General features: G+C 52.9%; 1 protein-coding gene across 2 annotated transcripts in view; it reads left to right on the plus strand.

The window, feature by feature from the left end:
* Positions 1-7078: 7078 nt before the first annotated feature.
* The window catches only part of PCGF2 (polycomb group ring finger 2), a 46142-nt gene continuing 31471 nt past the window's right edge, over positions 7079-21749 (plus strand). The window contains exon 1 of one of the 2 annotated variants that reach the window (XM_076060307.1): positions 7079-8269. The gene's annotated coding sequence lies outside the window, so the exon portion shown is untranslated. The remainder of the gene's footprint in view (positions 8270-21749) is intronic. The other variant, XM_076060308.1, reaches the window with a different exon arrangement.

Below are 21749 nucleotides of genomic sequence, written 5' to 3' on the forward strand. Positions count from 1 at the left end.
GCGCGGATGGCTGCTTCCGTTTGCCCCACTGAAACAAGATCACACCACGCTGCGAGTCTGAGTGGATTTAACACAACTTACAACGACTATGGCATTGTCACTGGAACTCCACCACTAACCCCCCCCCCCCCCCCGCCTTAAACCACGGGCACATCGCTCACGAGACAGAACCGCGCGTTCCCAAACACCGGCCCTTTGCCCTCTTGTCAATCAATCCATTGCTGGATGAAGGCTTATTGTAACTATTAATTATTAAAACGTGCCGCAATAGAAATCACGAAAACTAAACACAGTCCTAAAATAATATATATGTATGGTATATACGCTAAAAAAATATATGCGCCATTTTTGACCATTCTTCGTAGCAAACGGGAGATTCACAAGAGACGTCGCCCGAAACGTCGCCTCACATCGAAGCTTAGCCGTTGCACCTCCCTCGTGTGCTCAGTAGCGCTCGTCACATGACTATCACGCTGAGAAATGTATTTTCATTCTCAGAGGCTGGAATTTTGCCACGTTACAGTGTATGAAAAGATCTTATTTAATACGACGGGTTTTTTTGTTGTTGCGCGCGCGTTGTTGGTTGTGCGGAATGAGACCATTAAATTCGCTACACTTGAGAGAAAGCGTTTTAATGCCAGTCTATGGGTCTCTATGTGACGTTACGGGTCTCTGTGTGAGTCTATGGGTCTCTGTGTAGGTCACGGTGACGGTGCTGAGATAACCAACTCGCTACACTTGGAAGAATCCGTTTCAATCGTGGGCAGTGGCTAAAACTCAGATTCGAACCCAGGCTCTCAGCGCTTCCCGGATCAGCCAGCACCTTGACCTCTAAGCCACACGGCCACCCCACGTGTCCAGGTACTGTATATATATACATTGTATATTCGCCACTGGGGAGACAAAGGCGGCCGGGCGTGGTGGTGGCCACCCTGCCCCCTCGCGTGTCGTCCCGACCTTCATAGGAGCTCGCTAACAGCACTTGCCCGAACACTCTGTTAAAGGCTATACGGGGAATATTTAACTTTTGTCTTTTTTTATTTTGTGCCGGTCTTCAAAGGTGCTCGCTAAGCGCCTGAAGAGGCTACGTTGTGTGTGTGGGGGGGGTCTTTGTGCGGGCATTATGGTAGGGAGTGTGCGCATTGTGCGCGCGTGTCACCTTAATGTACGTGGGGGTACTTGTTGTGTGTTACGAGTGTGCACCTGTGCGTCTTCTGTGTGGGGAGCATCATTTATAGCGGTTCGCGCGCGGCGCAACGAATCCGGCGAGCCCGCTCACGGCTAACGTCAGTGACGATTATCTGAACAGGTCCCGGGCCTCCCCTAGGTCGACTCAACCTTTAAAAAAATGAGTACTGTACTCGGTGCGGTGTGTAAACATCGCTGCTAGGGATACAAAGGCGGCCGGGCGTGGTTGCTGGCCACCCACCACTTCGTGTGTCATGCCCGGTCTTCATAGATACTCGATAACAGCACTTGCCCCAACAGTCTATTAAGGCTATACGGGAGATCTTTGTCTCACACACTGTGTGCACGTGCCCCAAATCTGCATGTGTATATACACAGTGTGTGTATATACACATGCATACACACAGTGTATACACACACAGTGTGCATGCAAGTGTTTACGTGTGTGACTGTTCGTAAGAGTTTGTGTGACTGTGTCTGCGCGTGACTCTATGTTCGCTCGCGCATATCAATGACTGTATTTGTGTATCGCTGTGCACGCGTGTGCAGGTGTGGAGGTGTGTGTGAGACTTTGTGTGTGTGTGTAGGTGGGAGTGGTAGTGGAGCGGTTAGCACGCTGCGCTACCAACCTGGCCAACCGAGTTGGATTCCCGCTCACGGCCAACACCAGTGACGATTATCTGAACCGGTTCCGGTACTCCCCTAGGTCGACTCAGCCTCAAATGAGTACCTGGTGCGGTGTGTAAATAAACATCGCCACTGGGGAGACAAAGACGGCCGGGCGTGGTGTTGGCCACCCACCCCCTCGTGTGCCGTGCCGGCCTTCATAGGTGCTCGCTAACAGCGCTTTGCCCCAACAGTCTGTTCAGGCTATTCGGGGGACCTTTGTCTTTGCATGTAGCTGTGTTTAGTTGCTGCTCGCTCACAACAAAATTATGTTAATGCAGTACGGGGGATCTTTGTCGCTTGTGCGTTTATGTGTGTCGGTGTTGCGACTACGAATTGGTGCTCGCTGACCGAACTTGCCCCAACAGACGACGTGGCCGACACCACTGGGGATATTTGTCTGTGGTGCGCGCGTGTCGATGTGTCGTTGTGTGGCGTTCGTTGGGGAGCGGTGGCGCATCGGTTAGCGTACTGCGCCACGAACCCGGCAAACCCGAGTTCGATTTCCGCTCACGGCGAACATCGGTGACGAACATCTGCACCGGTGCTGGGCCTCCCCTAGGTCGGCTCGGCCTTAAGTTAGTGTTTGGTGCGGTGTGTAAACGTCGGTACTTGGAAGACAAAAGACGGTGCTGGCCATCCACCTGTGGGAGTTCCTCTTAATAGGTGCTCGCAAACTGCACTTGCCTCAACAGCCTATGTCGGCTGTGCGGAGGATGAGTTGTCTTTGTAGGTTTGTGTGTGTGCGGTTGTTCTTGGGTCCATTCACGCGCTCTATGATAACGAAACCCGCAACAGTATACACGCACGTACATCCGTATGTATACTGTATGATCAAGCGCGCACTGCATTCCGTATCCTGCATCTGACATTGAAATACTGTATCGCACTATTCCTTACCCTACCCTCAAATACTCCCCCATCCCTCGCGTACCACCCCCCCACATACCAAACATCACACATTGTTGATACACACTGACACATACTGACACACAAACCCGAGCCACATGACATACAAACATGTACGACGCACACGGACATAGGCGCGCAGAGACAAAGATCCCCCGTATAACCTCGAAGACTGTTGGGGCAAGTGCTGTTAGCGAGCACTTACTAAGGCCCACACGGCACACGAGAGGGTGAGTGGCCAGCACCACGCCCGGCCGCCTTTGTCTCTCCCGGTGCTAATGTTTACACATCACACAAGGTACACATTTGAGGCTGATTCGACCTAGGTGGAGGCCCAGGACCGGTTCAGATATTCACCACTGATGTTAGCCGTGGCCGGGAATGGAACTGAGGTCGACGGGTTCGCGGAGCAGCGCGCTAACCCCCGCACGACCGCTCCCCACTGACACACACTCACGCACTGACACACTCACACACTCACACACTGACACACTCACACACTGACACACTCACTGACAAAGATCCCCCGTACAGCCTTAAAAGACTGTTGGGGCAAGTGCTGTTAGCGAGCACCTATGAAGGCACGGTACACGAGGGGGTGTGTGGCCAGCACCACGCCCGACCGCCTTTGTCTCCCCAGTGGCGATGTTTACACACCGCACCAGGTACTCATTTTGAGGCTGAGTCGACCTAGAAGAGACCCAGCAACCGGTTCAGATAATCGTCACCGGTGTTGGCCGTGAGCGGGAATCGAACCCGGGTCGCCAGGTTCGTAGCGCAGCGTAGCGCTAATCGCTACGCCACCGCTCCCCACACTGACACGCACACTGACACGGGGTTTTGGTATAGGGGAGCGTGGTGGCAGCTGGCTACCAGCTAGCTTACTACTCCATTCGACTGGCTGGCTTGCTGAGAAGCTATATGGCTACAGCTATTGGGTTGAGTATGCGGCTAGTTGACGGAATAACTACGGTAGTTGGGCAGGTGGCTCGCTATATGGTTTGTACATTGGCTCGTAGGTTATCTGGATATGTGTTGCTATCTGCCCAACTATCTGGCTAACTGATACGTCTGTCTGGCTAGTCTTACATATGTATATATGTCTACCTAGCTGTCTGATTAACTTGCTATCCGTCTATATATAGTTATTGTACCGTCTATCTTATGATGAGTGGCGAACCAGCTAATGGCACACTGCCTACTTGAATAATTATATGGTTGTCTGTTTATCTGTAAGACGAACTAGCTCTCTGTGCGTATTTATATCTGGCTATTTGTATATGTTGTATATTATACTGTATGTACATGTCTGGCTATCTACCTGTATGGCTATTTGTCTATCTGGCTTGCTATCTTTACCCATATTGCTATCCGGTTATCTATAATGGGATGTGGTCCCCTAACCGGCTAAACAGATATCAGTCTGTCGAGTTGACTAATTATATGGCCATGTATCTGGATCGCAGGCTATCTGCACGTGTGTATACTGTATCGGTATGGCGGGGAGCGGTGGCGCAACGGTTAGCGCGCTGCTCAACTAACCTGGCGACTCGTGTTCGATTCCCGCTCACGGCCAATACCAGTGACGATTATCTGAACCGGACATGCCCCCCTCCTCCCCCTAGGTCGACTTAGCCTCAAACGTCAGCCTGGTGCGGTGTGTCAACATCACCACCTGTCAAGGCCAGCACGTGTGCCTTGACAGGTGCTGCTCGCTCACAGCATTTGCCCCAGCAGTCGGTGAAGGCGATACGGGGGACCTTTGTCTTTGTATCGGCATCAAAACCTCGCCGAGTTTCGAGACTTTGACTCGGGAGGGTCCTGCCAAAGTTGTCGCAGTCGGGGCGATGCTGCTGCTGCTGCGTAATCCAAGTTGAGTCATTTGCGGGTAAATTTTTAGCATTTGGGATGATTTGTCAATAATTACATTTGTTTAGATATACAGTACAGGTATTGGTATATCCAACTAGCTGTGTGTCTATCTGGATATTGGTATACCTGGTTACACGTCTATCTGATTATTGCATTCCATCTGGTTACGTGCTGATCGATGTGCATTCTTCTGGTTAAATCGTTATCGATATTAACCCATCTGGTTATCGGTATTAATCAATCTGGTTACGTGGCTGTGCGCGTGAACCCGTCTGGTCGTCGTGTGGCTGTGCACGTGAACCCGTCTGGTTGTTGTGTGGCTGTGCACGTGAACCTGTCTGGTTGTTGTGTGGCTGTGCACGTGAACCCGTCTGGTTGTATGGCTGTGCACGTGAACCCGTCTGGTTGTTGTGTGGCTGTGCACGTGAACCCGTCTGGTTGTTGTGTGGCTGTGCACGTGAACCTGTCTGGTTGTTGTGTGGCTGTGCACGTGAACCTGTCTGGTCGTCGTGTGGCTGTGCACGTGAACCCGTCTGGTTGTTGTGTGGCTGTGCACGTGATCCCGTCTGGTTGTTGTGTGGCTGTGCACGTGAACCTGTCTGGTTGTTGTGTGGCTGTGCACGTGATCCCGTCTGGTTGTTGTGTGGCTGTGCACGTGAACCTGTCTGGTTGTCGTGTGGCTGTGCACGTGAACCCGTCTGGTTGTTGTGTGGCTGTGCACGTGATCCCGTCTGGTTGTTGTGTGGCTGTGCACGTGAACCTGTCTGGTTGTTGTGTGGCTGTGCACGTGAACCCGTCTGGTTGTTGTGTGGCTGTGCACGTGACCCCGTCTGGTCGTCGTGTGGCTGTGCACGTGAACCTGTCTGGTTGTTGTGTGGCTGTGCACGTGAACCCGTCTGGTTGTTGTGTGGCTGTGCACGTGAACCTGTCTGGTTGTTGTGTGGCTGTGCACGTGAACCCGTCTGGTTGTTGTGGCTGTGCCCGTGAACCTGTCTGGTTGTTGTGTGGCTGTGTGCGTGAACCCGTCTGGTTGTTGTGTGGCTGTGCACGTGAACCCGTCTGGTTGTTGTGTGGCTGTGTGCGTGAACCCGTCTGGTCGTTGTGTGGCTGTGCACGTGAACCCGTCTGGTCGTTGTGTGGCTGTGCACGTGAACCCGTCTGGTCGTCGTGTGGCTGTGCACGTGAACCCGTCTGGTTGTTGTGTGGCTGTGCGCGTGAACCCGTCTGGTTGTTGTGTGGCTGTGCAGGTGAACCCGTCTGGTTGTTGTGTGGCTGCCCGCGTGAACCCGTCTGGTTGTTGTGTGGCTGTACACGTGAACCCGTCTGGTTGTTGTGTGGCTGTGCACGTGAACCCGTCTGGTTGTTGTGTGGCTGTGCACGTGAATCCGTCTGATTGTTGTGTGTGAACCGAGTCTCCCGCCTCTCACGCTCGTGAGACTCGCAGAGGAGGACGGGGGAGACGTGACAATTGGAAGGCGTCTCTCTCTCTCCTCTCTCTCGTGTTAGCACTCCCTCGCTCCCTCTCACCCTCTCGCTTGTACTCTCTCCTCTCTCTCTCCTCTCCCCCTCGCGCTCTCCCCTCCCTCTCCCCCTCCCTCTCCCCTTCACGCTCTCCCCTCCCTCTCCCCCTCACCCTCTCTCCCTCACGCTCTCCCCTTCACCCTCTCTCCACCCTCTCCCCCTCACGCTCTCCCCTCCCTCTCCCCCTCACGCTCTCCCCTCCCTCTCCCCCTCACGCTCTCCCCACCCTCTCCCCCTCACGCTCTCCCCTCCCTCTCCCCCTCACGCTCTCCCCTCCCTCTCCCCTCCCTCTCCCCCTCACGCTCTCCCCACCCTCTCTCCCTCTCCCCTTCACCCTCTCTCCACCCTCTCCCCCTCACGCTCTCCCCTCCCTCTCCCCCTCACGCTCTCCCCTCCCTCTCCCCCTCACGCTCTCCCCTCCCTCTCCCCATCACGCTCTCCCCTCACGCTCTCCCCTCCCTCTCCCCCTCACGCTCTCCCCTCCCTCTCCCCCTCACGCTCTCCCCTCCCTCTCCCCCTCACGCTCTCCCCTCCCTCTCTCCACCCTCTCCCCCTCACGCTCTCCCCTCCCTCTCCCCCTCACGCTCTCCCCACCCTCTCCCCCTCACGCTCTCCCCTCCCTCTCCCCCTCACGCTCTCCCCTCCCTCTCCCCCTCACGCTCTCCCCTCCCTCTCTCCACCCTCTCCCCCTCACGCTCTCCCCTCCCTCTCCCCCTCACGCTCTCCCCTCCCTCTCCCCCTCACGCTCTCCCCTTCACGCTCTCCCCACCCTCTCCCCTTCACGCTCTCCCCACCCTCTCCCCCTCACGCTCTCCCCACCCTCTCCCCCTCACGCTCTCCCCTCCCTCTCCCCTCCCTCTCCCCCTCACGCTCTCCTCTCCCCCTCCCCCTCTCCCCTCCCTCTCCCCCTCACGCTCTCCCCTCCCTCGCTGGGCCATTTTGCGCGAGGGAGCGAGAGAGGTGGTGGAGGAGGAGGGGGGAGATGGAGCGAGAGGGAGACGCGGCGCTCTCTCCGCGTTCACTGTAGCCACGATAAACCAGCACTGTATACCACGGGGAGACACAGAGACATACCGGGAGACGCGGAGACACAGAGACATACCAGGAGACACAGAGACATACCGGGAGACACGGAGACACGCGTGCCGGGAGACACGGAGACACATATACTGTTAGACGCGTACCGGGAGACACAGAGACACACGTGCCGTGAGTTCGCGGAGACACCTACGACCAATTCAGAGACCCACAAGTCGTATAACCTCGACTCACGACACACGGAGACATACAGACGGAGAAGACGGAGACACCGAGACATCCAGAGACACGCCCAGAGACGGGACGGCCTGAGATAGAGACGCAGCGAGAGACACAGCTACGCAGACAGACACACTGACAGAGAAACATCGCTCATACGTTTCCTCCAGTATATACGTTTCCTCCAGTATAAATATTAGGATACATACACTGACATAGACACACAGGCACAGATACAGACACATACAGACACGCAGGCACAGATACATACAGACAGACACACACGCACAGAGACATACAGACACACACATACAGACACACAGACACAGAGACTTACAGACAGAGACATACAGACACAGACATACAGACACATACAGACAAGCACAGAGACATACAGACACATACAGACACACAGACACATAGACATACATACAGACACACAAGCACAGAGACATACAGACACATACAGACACACAGGCACAGATACATACAGAGACACAGATACATACACACACATATAGGCACACACATACAGACCCAGAGACATACAGACACATACAGACAGACACACAGGCACAGAGACATACAGACACATACAGACAGGCACAGCGACATACAGATACAAAGGCAGAGTCACAAACAGGACGGATACACACGGGCACATATACATACAGACACAGGGACATATTGACACGTACCTAGAGGCACAGAGACATAGGGGGACAGGCAGAGAGACGCACAAGGCAGAGAGACAGTCGACAAAGGCGTAGAGAGACGCGCAGAGATCGAGGCGGTGCGCGCGAGGACACGGAGCCACCACCACCACCCCCACGTGCATCATCACCATCACAGCGCGGTACGTGTCACACACAAAGATAAAGACAAAGATCCCCCGTGTAGCCTGTAGCAGACTGTAGGGGCAAGTGCTGTTAGCGAGCACCTATGAAGGCCGGCACGGTACACGAGGGGGTGGGTGGCCAGCACCACGCCCGACCGCCTTTGTCTCCCCAGTGGCGATGTTTACACACCGCACAAGGTACTCATTTGAGGCTTAGTCGACCTAGGGGAGGTCGGTTCAGATAATCGTGTGAGAGGGAATCGAACCCGGGTCGCCAGGTTCACAGGGCAGCGTAGCGCTAACAGCTACACAGACAAAGCTCCCCCGTGTAGACTACTCAGAACTGTTGGGGCAAGTGCAGCTAGCGAGGAACCCACAGCGCGGCACACAAGGGTTGTGTGTGCCTGGCAACTCGGCCCGGCCGCCTTTGTCTCCCCGGTAGTGATGTGCACCTTACCCGCGCGTCAGGCGCTTGTTTAGTGTGGAGTCGACATGCAACACACAAAGACACATATCTGTTCCCCGTATAGCATTAACAGACATTTGGAGGGCAAGTATTGTGAGCGAGCATCCAGAGGCCTACATGCATGAACACGCATGAAAGATACACACATACGTCCACACACGTGCACCTTCGTGCACACGAGCACACACACGTGTACGGCACACGACGTGCACGCGTGCTGCACATACACGGCCAGCAGCACCAGCAGCACCACACCACGCGTGGTGTGGTGCTGCTGGTGCCACCACACCACGCGTGGTGGCACCAGTAGCACCAGCAGCACCACACCACACCACGCGTGGTGTGGTGCTGCTGGTGCCACCACGCGTGGTGTGGTGGCACCAGCAGCTCGTCGTTACCCCCGTGGCCTCGCTCGGGGTGTTAATCCTCACGCCGTGACCCCACCGCGCCCCCCACGTCTCCCCCCGTGTGTCCCCCCTGCGTGTGCCCGTGTGTGTCCCACCCCTAACCCCCGTGTGTGTGTGTCACCCCACGCGCGTGTGTGTGTCACCCCACGCGCGTGTGTCACCCCACGCGCGTGTGTGTGTCACCCCACGCGCGTGTGTGTGTCACCCCACGCGCGTGTGTGTGTCACCCCACGCGTGTGTGTGTCACCCCACGCGCGTGTGTGTGTCACCCCACGCGCGTGTGTGTGTCACACCACGCGCGTGTGTCACACCACGCGTGTGTGTCACACCACGCGTGTGTGTCACACCACGCGTGTGTGTCACACCACGCGTGTGTGTCACACCACGTGCGTGTCACACCACGTGCGTGTCACCCCGCGTGTGTGTAACACCACGTGTGTGTGTCACACCACGCGTGTGTGTGTCACACCACGTGTGTGTCACACCACGTGCGTGTCACACCACGTGTGTGTGTCACACCACGTGTGTGTCACCCCGCGTGTGTGTGTCACACCACGTGTGTGTGTGTGCGCTACACACACACACCACGTGCGTGTCACCCCGCGTGTCTCCCTCTCCCCCCCCCGCGTCTCCCTCAGGCTGGTCTCGCTCATTCAAAATGGCTGCTTGGCATACAACCATACAGAGGGGGGGGGGGGGGGTTTAAGACACGTGTGTGTGTGTCGGTGTGTGTGTGTCGGTGTGTGTGTCTGTGTGTGTCGGTGTGTGTGTCTCTGTGTGTCGGTGTGTGTCTCTGTGTGTGTGTGTCGGTGTGTATGTCTGTGTGTGTATGTCAGTGTGTGTGTCGGTGTGTGCGTGTCGGTGTGTGTCGGTGTGTGTCGGTGTGTGTGTGTCTACGTGTGTGTGTTGGTGTGTGTGTGTCGGTGTGTGTGTCGGTGTGTGTGTGTCGGTGTGTGTATGTCGGTGTGTGTATGTCGGTGTGTGTATGTCGGTGTGTGTGTGTCGGTGTGTGTGTCTGTTGGTGTGTGTCGGTGTGTGTGTGTCTGTTGATGTGTGTCGTTATGTGTGTGTCGGTGTGTGTGTCGGTGTGTGTGTCGATGTGTGTGTGTGTGTCGGTGTGTGTCGTTATGTGTGTGTCGGTGTGTGTGTCTGTTGGTGTGTGTCGGTGTGTGTGTGTGTTGGTGTGTGTGTGTCGGTGTGCGGTCGGGCGTGGTGCTGGTCACCCACCACTCACCCCTCGTGTGCTGTGCCGGCCTTCATAGGTGCTCGCAAACAGCACTTGCTCCTATAGTCTATTAAGGCTATACGGGGGATCTTTGTCTTTGTATGTTATGCACTATCCTCATCGGTTTGCTTTAATTACATCTCCCCCCAGACATAAATTAATTCACGTGCCCCCCATCCCCCTCCAAAACTCAACTCCTGTTGTTGCGAATCACGAGTGGATGAGGATCATGCATTCGCGTGTACACATAAAGACAAAGATCACCCGTGTAGCCTTAACAGACTGTTGGGGCAAGTGCTGTTAGCGATGAGCACCTATGAAGGCCGTGGCACGGCACACGACGGGGTGAGTGGTGGGTGACCAGCACCACGTCCGGCCGCCTTTGTCTCTCCAGTTGTTTACTACACATCGCACCGGGTACTCATTTGTGGCTGAGTCGATCTAGGCGAGGCCCAGCAACGGTTCAGATAATCGTCACCGGTGTTGGTCGTGAGCGGAAGTCGAACTCGGGTCGCCGGGTTCGGAGCGCAGCGCGCTAACCGCTACGCTACCGTTCCCCAAACAAAGACAAAGATCCCCCTATAGCCTTAACAGACTGCTGGGGCAAGTGCTGTTTCACGAACACACACACACACGTGCAAAACTTCAACACTTAAAACAGTGTTCATGTAATTACCGGATGCGTTTGTTTTCATGGACAGTCATTTGTTAAGGGTCGGGTCAGGCCGGGTGAGAGGCGGACACTGGTCCCGATAACGGATCGGATCGGGTTGTGGGGTTATCATAATCATCGGTCCTGAGAGTCCGGCACATCTTAGTGGTTGCCGTGAACTTCATGCGCCGCGGTTCCTCCACTCTGTGTTCAACTTGCAAGGTCACAACACAAAGATCCCGAATCGACGTTTCGAGCAAATGCTGGTGAGCGAGTAAACAAACCTATATGAAGATCCGTGGCACTGCACCACGAGATGAGTGGATGGTCAGCACCACGCCCGGTCGACTTTGTCTCCCCCAGTCGGCATGTTTGTACACCTCACCAGGTACTCATTTGAGGCCGAGTCGACGTAGGGGAGGGCTCAGATAATCGCCACTGGCGTTGACCGTGAGCGGGAATCGAACCCGGCTCGCCTGGGCTTGCAGTGCAGCTCACAGTTTACACTACCGCTGACAACACAGCTCACTCCACCCCACTCACCCAGCCCCACTCTATCTGCAGCTCACCTAACCTCTCCATCTGCTGCTGCCGCTTCTGCACGATTGCCATCGCCTGTCGTCCGCCAAGCTCTTGAGAGCCCGAATAAGGTCGCTTCAATTTCAAGTAGACGCGTTACACTCGTATACGTATTGCAACTTTGATGCCGTGCTGTTTGTCGCTGGCCGCTGTGACGTCGCAAATTTGAGATTCGTGTGTGCTCAGAAAGTGTGCTGGAGAAATATAAAATGAAAATACTCCCTCGTGTCTATCCCCCTTGGGTCGGCTCGGGACCTCATAAGTCGGACCGGCAGCGTGACCTCGTCAACAATAACAACACGCCAATCAAAACATCAACAAGAGCACAACAAACATCAACAGCACACACACACACCAACAATGACGATGCTGATTGGCTATGGATGTGAAATTAAATACCGCGTGTAGTGCATTTGCCACCCTCTCTACACACAGCATCGGCATTATCAGAGGGTGCTCTGTGCTTGTTTTTGTCATTATTGGGTATCCTTGCGCGTTATTAGCGTCACGTATCGTCTGGGTATATACACATGCGGTATATGCATGTGCAGAAGAGTAGTTAATCGAACGACGAAGTCGGGGGAGAGAGAGGTGAAGGGAGAGTTCAGTGGAGACGGAGCGAGGTGGAGAGAGAGAGAGACATTGGCGCATCACTGGGTCCGGTTTTCCCTTTGTTCATGGAGGAGGCGAAGGGGCTTGTGAACGGAGCGCCATCATCACGTCTGGCATCACCACCAAATACCACCGCCACCACTGCCACCATCATCAATAATTACCATCAATAATGATAACACTGCTCTTGTAGTTACCAGTAAACCAGTCAAATCGATGTCAATATCAGCGCTTTATTTTGAAGCGGCCTCGTGCGACGCGTTGGGACGATGACTGCACGCTGTTACCCCGCACGATCGGCCATTCAATTACTGCAGCAGGGAAAATCAGTCTTAAATGGGCGATAAAGTATGATGGTATCGCGATCGCGACAAATACACAGTACGACAATAGCAGCTGCGTATAACCGGGTGTTTAAAACAAATATATAATCGCCAACAGATCGTATTCATATTTACAACGCCGCAAAGAGCCAGTCCACTGCGCTTTCACGTCGGATACAGAGTTGGCTAAACGGACACTAAGGCAGGAACCCTCTTCAGCGTGGCTTTGCCGGATAAAGTTAAGGTTTGCTAAGTATTACTACTACTACTACCGTTATTACAATTTTTATTTTGTAATTTACCCATGCAAGTGCATCTGCAACAACGTTGGCGAGCCGTTCCGCGGATGTTGATTGCGGGTTAGCGGAGTGGTGAATCGTCGCCGTGATGCTGACGACGTTCGTGAATCGGTCACTCGAGTCGTTGCTACAAGTCTCATGGTCTCTGCTCTTGGCCGGTTGGTGGCCACAGTTCTCGGCACACTGCCGGAGAGGTCTTCATCATCGATGTGTGTGCATCAAGTGCTGCTGACGAGACTCTCGCATCAAGTCAAAACCTATTCAGAGCTTCCACTCTGCAAACCACAATCCACAATCCCTGCTGGGAACATCGCTTCGGAAGGTGCCTGTGGACTTGAATGTCCCCTTCGCTGTACTCTTCTAGCCATGTGCACCAACGTACTCGTCGGATACTTACCCAGCGTGGCGAAGTATGGTCACGAAGTAAGGTCACGAAGTAAGGTCACGAAGTAAGGTCACGAAGTAAGGTCACGCAAACCTCATCCACGACCGACACGACGTCGCAAAGACGTGGATTGATTGCCACACGGTGGGAGTTCTACATTATTATGATTGCCACACGGTGGGAGTTCTACATTATTATAATTATGGAGTAAAGTATATAACGCTGCCCTTTTGTATGTTTACAGAGAGAGAGATGCTCCCCGTGTAAGTGTTGTAATGCGAGATGCGCGCGCGCCCGTGTGTTTGTGTGTGTGTGATCTTCATACCAGCATGGAATGGTTGCAGTGTAGCAGTAGAGAATCTTGGGAGAGTGGTACTTTGTGCAGTGAGTATACTTGTGCAGGGCGCAGCGCGTGTGTGTGTATATACAGACAAAGAATCCCCGGATAGCTGTCGGGGCAAGGTATGAAAGGCTGCTACTATGCACGGGATGGTGGTGCATGGCAAGCCCACCACACCCCAGCCCCGGCCGCCTTTGTATCCCCACCCCATACTGTTTGCACACCGCACTAGGCTGGGTCGACCCAGTGTGTGTCTGTGTGTATATATGCACAATCCGTATGTACATGTGTGTATACATGAATACCCGATTTACACACAAACACAATGTAGTCATCGACATACACAGCAGAACATAATCAAACATACAAAAACACAAACAAAACGCACGCAACACACAGCACACGCACAATTCATGCAACACACAATACACACAGCACATACAACACAGAACACATACACAGCACACACACAACTCATTTAACACACAATACACACAGCACATACAACACAGAACACATACACAGCACACACACAACTCATGCAACACAATACACACAGCACATACAACACAACATATACACAGCACACATACAACTCATGCAACACACAATACACACAGCACATACAACACAGAACACATACACAGCACACACACAACTCATGCAACACACAATGCACACAGCACATACAACACAGAACACATACACAGCACACACATAACTCATGCAACACAAAATACATACAACACAGAACACGTACACAGCACACACATAACTCATGCAACACAAAATACACACAGCACATATAACACAACTCATACACAGCACACACACAACTCATGCAACACACAATACACACAGCACATACAACACAGAACACATACACAGCAAACACACAACTCATGCAACACATAATACACACAGCACATACACCACAGAACACATACACAGCACACACATAACTCATGCAACACAAAATACATACAACACAGAACACGTACACAGCACACACATAACTCATGCAACACAAAATACACACAGCACATATAACACAACTCATACACAGCACACACACAACTCATGCAACACACAATACACACAGCACATACAACACAGAACACATACACAGCACACACACAACTCATGCAACACAAAATACACACAGCACATACAACACAACTCATACACAGCACACAGCTCATTCAAAATACAACACACACACACCACATACACAGCACAAACAACGCATGCAACACACAATGCATACATCACATCCAACGCAGAACTCATATAACAGCACACACACCGCTCATACAACACACATCACATACAACACACAATGCACACAGCACACAACTCATACACAGCACACACAGTTCACACAACACAGGACAACACGTTGTGTCTCGCGGCTTGGCGAAGTGGTGGTGCATGGCGAATGTCCCCGCGGGACCAGTTGAGATGCCACTCACCACCTGATGTTTTAGCCCTGGCCTGGAATTGAACTCATGTCGCCACCGGGCCCCTAACACATGCGTCGTTGTGTGTGTGTGTGCATGTGTGTGTGAATGAATGTGTGTGTGTGTGTGCATGTGTGTGGGGAGCGGTGGTGCAACGGTTAGCGCTACGCTGCGCAACGAACCCGGGGACCCGTGTTCGATTCCCGCTCACGACCAACACCCGTGAGGTCGACTCAGCTTCAAATGAGTATCTGGTGCGGTGCGTAGTAAACATCGCCACGGGGGAGACAAAGGCGGTCGGGCGTGGTGCTGGCCACCATCCCACCCACCGCCTCGTGTGCCGTGCCGACCTTCACGGGTGCTCTCCCCGACAGTCTGTTAAGGCTACACGGGGGGTCTTTGTCTTTGCTATTTAAAGATAGAAACACGAAACGGAGAGGAGGCTATGTGTCAGGCGCAGCGGCGGTGGCGCAGTGCTGCGAACCGGTCCCGAGCCTCTCCTAGGTCGACACAGCCTTAAATGAGCAGTACGCTGCGAGCATCGACATCCGAACTGCAGAAGACAAAGACGTGCTCGCTACTGACAGCAATTGCCCCGCAACAGCAGTCCTAACCCTCCTACACAGGCGACCGTGTGTGTGTGTGTGTATATACTTATTGTCTGTGATGTATGAATGCATTGCTATGTAAGCTCGTGTGTACGTGCGCGTGCGTTGTTTTCACAGCCGTGATGAATTATCTGTGCGGCCGTGTGCACGGACTGCGTTTCCGCGAACAACTAACAATTTGCGAATACACGTGTGCGTGTGTCTACAAGCCCGCACCCTTCTCCTCACACCTACAGCCAGCCCCCTTGATCACTCCACTGCTGGATGATGCCCCCCCCACCCCCATCACCACCACGCCCGTTCACGATCGTGAGGGTTGCTGTGAGCGGCCATTCGCAGTGCGATTCTCGCTCCTTCCTCACGGGCAACACCAAGTGACGATCGATCTGAACCGGTCCTGGGCGTTCGCTCGGTCGACTCGGCCTCAAATGAATATCTGCTGCGGTGTGTACACGTCAGCACTGGGGAGACAAAGGCGGCCCTGCGTAGTGGCCCAGCCTCTCCCACGTCCACCCTCGTGTGCCGTGCCATCCGCTGTAGGTGCTCGCTAACAGCACTTGCCCCAACAGTCTGTCGACCATACTTCACCACGCCGGTCATTGGGGGGTCTGGCGGGACCGCATGGCCGTTTCTGATGTTTGCCGTGGTCAGGAATTGAATCGGGGGGGGGGGGGGGGTGCCTCCAGGTTTATAGTGCCACGTGCTAACCGCTGCGCCACCGCTCCCACTTCCCTTTTAAGTACTTATTGTGCCTGCTTGAGTTGCGCTTATATACTTTGTAAGAGCATCTACTTACGTGATGTGTTTTAAAGGTATAGATGTCACGTACTCTGTGTGTGTGCATTGTGCATGTGTGTCTGAATTATGCACACATACAGTATTGCGTACGTGTGTGTGTTGTCTACAATGTTCCGGCCGTAACGCGTTCTCGCTTACATCAACTTGCACCAGCAGTCTTGTCGAGCCTATGGGGGTTGTGGGGGGGATCTGTGTCTATGATGTTACGGTATGCGCGTTTGAGATAGCTGAATAGGTGCGTAGTTTCGCCGCTTGCCACGAGACTTTGTGAACGACGTCATCGCCATTATCATGATGATGATCATCACCATCATAAGAATCACCGTTCTCATGCTCGTCTCTATGATAATCATCATTGTCATCAGGAATCGTAAATACATAAGATCATCATCTCCCGAATCATAAGAATCACTAATATAGTCGTTATAACCATTGTCATCAGAAACGAAATTATCATAATCTAGATGATCATAATCATAATTACCGTATTCATCAGAATCACGATCATCATCATCAACGGCATCTCAGCCAGTGCATCTCCAATCATATTCCAGGGTCAGGGTTACAATTTTCCCAATTTGAAATAACAACCCGGCAGATTACTCGTATTGGGAGTACACACATACACACACACATACACACACAGCAGCTACAACCATCGCCCCCTACCGGCAAACTAAATGCCCCGGGTCGCTCCTGCGAATTCGTCTCGTCACCTTTGTCTCTCGGGCTCTGGCTAAAGTAAAACCAAACTTGATATTGACACTCGACAATTTCACGAGTTAATTCATCCGTACTGCCCCTCAAGGTCGTTAAGAACTGCAGGCTCCACGCCACCTTCTGTGAGTAACCTCGTTCCCAGCTGCGTGTCTGGGGCGAGCGACCACGTGGCTGTCGCCTGATTAAGCTAGTTGTAATTACTGGCGAAACGTCGTACTCGGATTGTAAATGTTGTGGCTTAGCTCTCCAACACACCGGTGTGCTGTACTAGTGACGAATGGGCACGTTCTGTTTACGTTATAAACCTTACTAGTTGGCTGTGTCGGGTGGTGGCGGGTTTAACGACACACATTTACATATTTACGCGATCTAACCCCCCCCAAAAAAAAAACTGTATTACTGATGATATTGGTCTCGAAAGCCTGCTACGTGTTAAACTTCCTCTCCAGTTGGAAATTTCGTTCATCCGATAGTGTGGATACTTTAAAGTATCGTCTTAAAATCCGTATCTTCTTAAGTTAAGTTTATTCCATTCAGCCTCTCCGTCTCTTACAAGGCGCCTTGAGACGTCAGTGCAAGGGTCCTTACAAAGACATGTCAATTATTATTATAACAATGGCAGTAGTCACTATGGGGAGAGAGCCTCACCGTTCATTCGGTCAGGTCACCCTCCGCCTGAGCGTGTTCACCGTGCGGCTGCCCGGCACGGTGTCCGACGTTTCGCTCCACGAGCTTCTTCGGCGTATACGTGCGGCACGACAGGGAGAATACACACGCAGTGATTATTCTGGTCGTTTCTTATCACAAATGTTTTTTTTCTTTCTAAAATGAAGTCTCAGTGTAGCTCTTTTATTCGTGTGAATGTATGGGTGAATAATACATATTCTACTTAAGTTCTAAAATAAACAAAAACTCAATACATTCGTCAATCACGCTGCGGGCCTAAGAGGAAAAATATATAATCAGCGACGTTTCGGACAATGCCCCTCGCTCGTGTATAGCCCTTTTTCGTAATTAGCACAAAGCGATACCACCCTCCCCCCACACACCGCCTCCACCCTGGTGATTGGATTCTTTGTCTCTATTCTTGGGTCGCGTTTCGAGTCAATAATCGATTATTATATTTCTTATCTCGGTGTGTTTAATTTCACCGTCACATTTGTGCGTTTTGCTGTGCGCTTCTGTTATTCCTTGGTGCCGTTCATGTTCCTTGCAATTTGCGTTTGATTCGCATAAATCGTAGAAAATAATCGACCAGTGCGTGCACGCGCGAGATCCTAAGCAACTATCGTGAGGCTTAGTAATCGTTATTAATCAATTATTCGATGCATCGTTACGCCGGTAATCCTTTCGGGGTGTGTAACGAGAGATGGTGATGCACGTACAAAGACAAATATCTCCCGTATAGCATTAACAGAGTGTTGGGTCAAGTTCTGTTAGCGAGCAGCACCTATGAAGGCCGGCACGGCATACGAGGGGGTGGGTGGCCAGCACATTGCACCAGGTACTCATTTGAGGCTGAGTCGACCTAGGGGAGGCCCAGGACCGGTTCAGATAATCGTCACCGGTGTTGGCTGTCAGTGGGAATCGATCTCGGGTCGCCTGTTTCGTAGCGCAGCATAGCGATAACCGCTACACTACCGCTCCCCACTTATGTACACACACACGCACGGACGTAGCTCACTTAAATTTAAGTATTTACCATATTATCCGGATTATAAGACGCACCACCCCTACCCCCCCTGTATTTTAAAGCAAAAAGAAAGTGTGGCTGCGTCTTATAATCCAGTAGGTGCGTGCCTGCGTGATCAAATTTGTATAATTCTATTGACACTTCAGCACGCAAGTTATTGCTGGGTTTCGTCTTTCCGTAGCGTCATACAATACGATACGACTTTGCTCGTTCTGGTTATACTCGACTGCTGTGTACAATGCGCGTGCACCTGCTAAGTACAATGCGCGTGCATGAACACACACAAGAGGTATGCACTGGTGCGTTCCACGTGTACAGGATGTACGTTGAACTTTTTTTCGCACCGTGCTTAGCCAGCCGTGCTAATCGGAGGTGCGCGATACGGACCACAAACTCGACACATTTATTTACCCAGGAAAGCCTGGCTAAGCCTCAAGACCTAACTTGCAGGAGGACTCTGCTGTGCTGTATTTGACCTATTCGTTTCTGTCAACACGTCATATATTGAGCCTGTGTAATTAATATTAAAAAGTACGTGCGGAGAAAATAATTGAGAACACTTTACGAGTCCACTGCCGATTGAAGGTAACCCCTTACGCTGCGTTGGTCTTGGGGTGTTTTCTCTTCTTCTTCTTCTTCCAACCATACTTCACCACGATGGCCAGTGCGGGTTGGGGAATAACGTGGCAGGGCAGGACCGCCGCAAACCATCACTCGCCACTGACGTTAGCCGTGGCCTGCAATCAAACGTTCGTCTCGTTGGGTTCGTAACGCAGCGCGCTGATCACTGCGCCACCGCTCCCCGCCACGCTGCGGTCTGCAATGCAACGCAGCGGCCAGCCGCTCTTTACGCGTGGCAGATGTGAAGATGTGCAGGGCAACAATGCAGCAGTAGATAGATCATTGCATTCGTCCGCGGCGGCGGCGGAATAATAATAATGATCCACGTGTTGGGTTGGGATGCTTCGGCAACTTGAACTCCATTGGCAATGCTCGTGCGCGTTAGTTCGGTCCGAGTGTCCCGACGATTCCCCCGGCGCTCCCGAGGGGGTTGCTCGTTCAGAGCCGTGCGAGCCGCCCAGCACGTGCAGATGGTACTCGATTGGGGCGATTCTACGTTGAGCAATCGTCGCAACGCCGACTGCGAAAACTTGGCAGGAACCCTCTTGAGAATGAGTCACGAGGCTTCGGTGAAGTTTTCCTCGGTGAAGTTTTCCTGGGTACACCAGTGCAGTTCCTGTGTTAATCATAATAGTGATTCAGAACGATGAGCGGTGGTGGTACAGCCACCGGTCATCGCACCGCGACCACGCTCAGTCCATCGAGGGCCATTCCCATGCCGTCTCGGTCGTAGGGGTTTATTTTTTTTAACCATACTTCACCACGATGGTCATTGCGGGCTGGTACAATGGGGGGTCGGCCGGGAAAAAACGGTTCAGAAATCACTCGCCACTGATGTTAGCCGTGGCCGGGAATCGAACTCAGACAGTCGGGTTCGTAGCGCATCGCGTTGACCATCGTGTGTACACAGACAGTATAGCATACAGTATACACATAGCCACCCTATAGCGTGTCTGCGTGTGTGTGTGTGCTATACTAATAGCACTAATAGCACACATACACGCACGGTGATGCAGTGGATGCGCGCTGCGCTACGAACCCCGCGAACCGAGTTCGATTCCCGCTCACGGTCGACACCAGCGACGATTATCTTGAACTGGGCCCCTAGGTTGACTCAGCCTCAAATTAGTACCCGGTGCGGTGTGTGAACCTAGCCACTAGGGAGACGAAGGCGGTCGGGCGTGGTGCTGACCACCCATCCCCCCCTCGGCCTTCGTAGGTGCTCGCTAACAGCACTTGCCCTAACAGTATGTGAAAGGCTATACGGGGGGTATTTGTCTTTACTACGCTTATACAGCGGTCGTGTATTTGTGGGGAGCGGTAGTGCAGCGGTTAGCGCGCTGCGCTCCGAACCCGGCTTCCCAGGTTCGATTCCCGCTCACGGTCGACGACACCAGCGACGATGATCTGAACAGGCCTTCGTCGGTTGCGACTCGCTAACCGTACCCCCTCCCCCCAGCATTCTGCTAAAGGCTGTACATACACGAGCGATCCTAGTCTTTGTACACTACCATAGCCCCAACGCGCTTCTCTGCGAAGTCGCCCCGATGGGCCGTTCAAAGTTCGCGCGCGCCACTGCGTCCCGCTCGACAACACGTGCGTGCTGCCGTAGTTAGCGAGCGCCTATTGAGGAACAACGCAGGCGCGAGAGGCTGGGCCGCTGGATAAAAATAAATACCCACGGCGCTGTTATTTTTACACACCACGGTCTGGGTGCTACTCATTTATGGCCGAATCGCCTACGGCTCGCTCTCCTCTCTCTCTCTCTCGATACGTAACTAATTAACTGGAGATTGTCGGCAGACATTCGGAGCGGCGTTGCAGTGGTTACGCGCGAACGCGCGGGTTTCGAATCGGGCACCACGGCTGTGAGTGATCCCTTCTAAACGCGCGTTACAAACCAGCGCGGTGAAGTATGGTCACACACCTACCCTCCCCCCCGCACGGGGGAGACTTACAGCCATTAAGCTGACAGACAGACGAACTCTTTATGAACAGTGCGTTACATTTATGCGTCCGTAGAAACCGGTTCGCGGGATTTGCCCGCTTTCCATCGGCTTTAGGGTCACACTCAACGGGAGGCAAATTACTCGGTCCACTGATGGGCGTCGTCTGTGATCAGCGCGGGACTTTGGGATGACCTTGCCGCTGTGGGTGAACCCAATCAACACAAATAAATCAATCGATCAGAGATGGGCCTCCTGCTACACGAGGATAAACTACGATTGTGCGTTGTGCCAAAGTTCAACTTTCGAGACCTCTGGAACGTCGCTGGGATTTACCACTTTCATACGAAAGATTCTCAATGCA

Source organism: Petromyzon marinus, chromosome 4 (genome assembly GCF_048934315.1).
Source record: "Petromyzon marinus isolate PM22_M1 ecotype Great Lakes invasive population chromosome 4, UKy_Petmar_22M1.pri1.0, whole genome shotgun sequence".
NCBI lineage: Eukaryota > Metazoa > Chordata > Hyperoartia > Petromyzontiformes > Petromyzontidae > Petromyzon > Petromyzon marinus.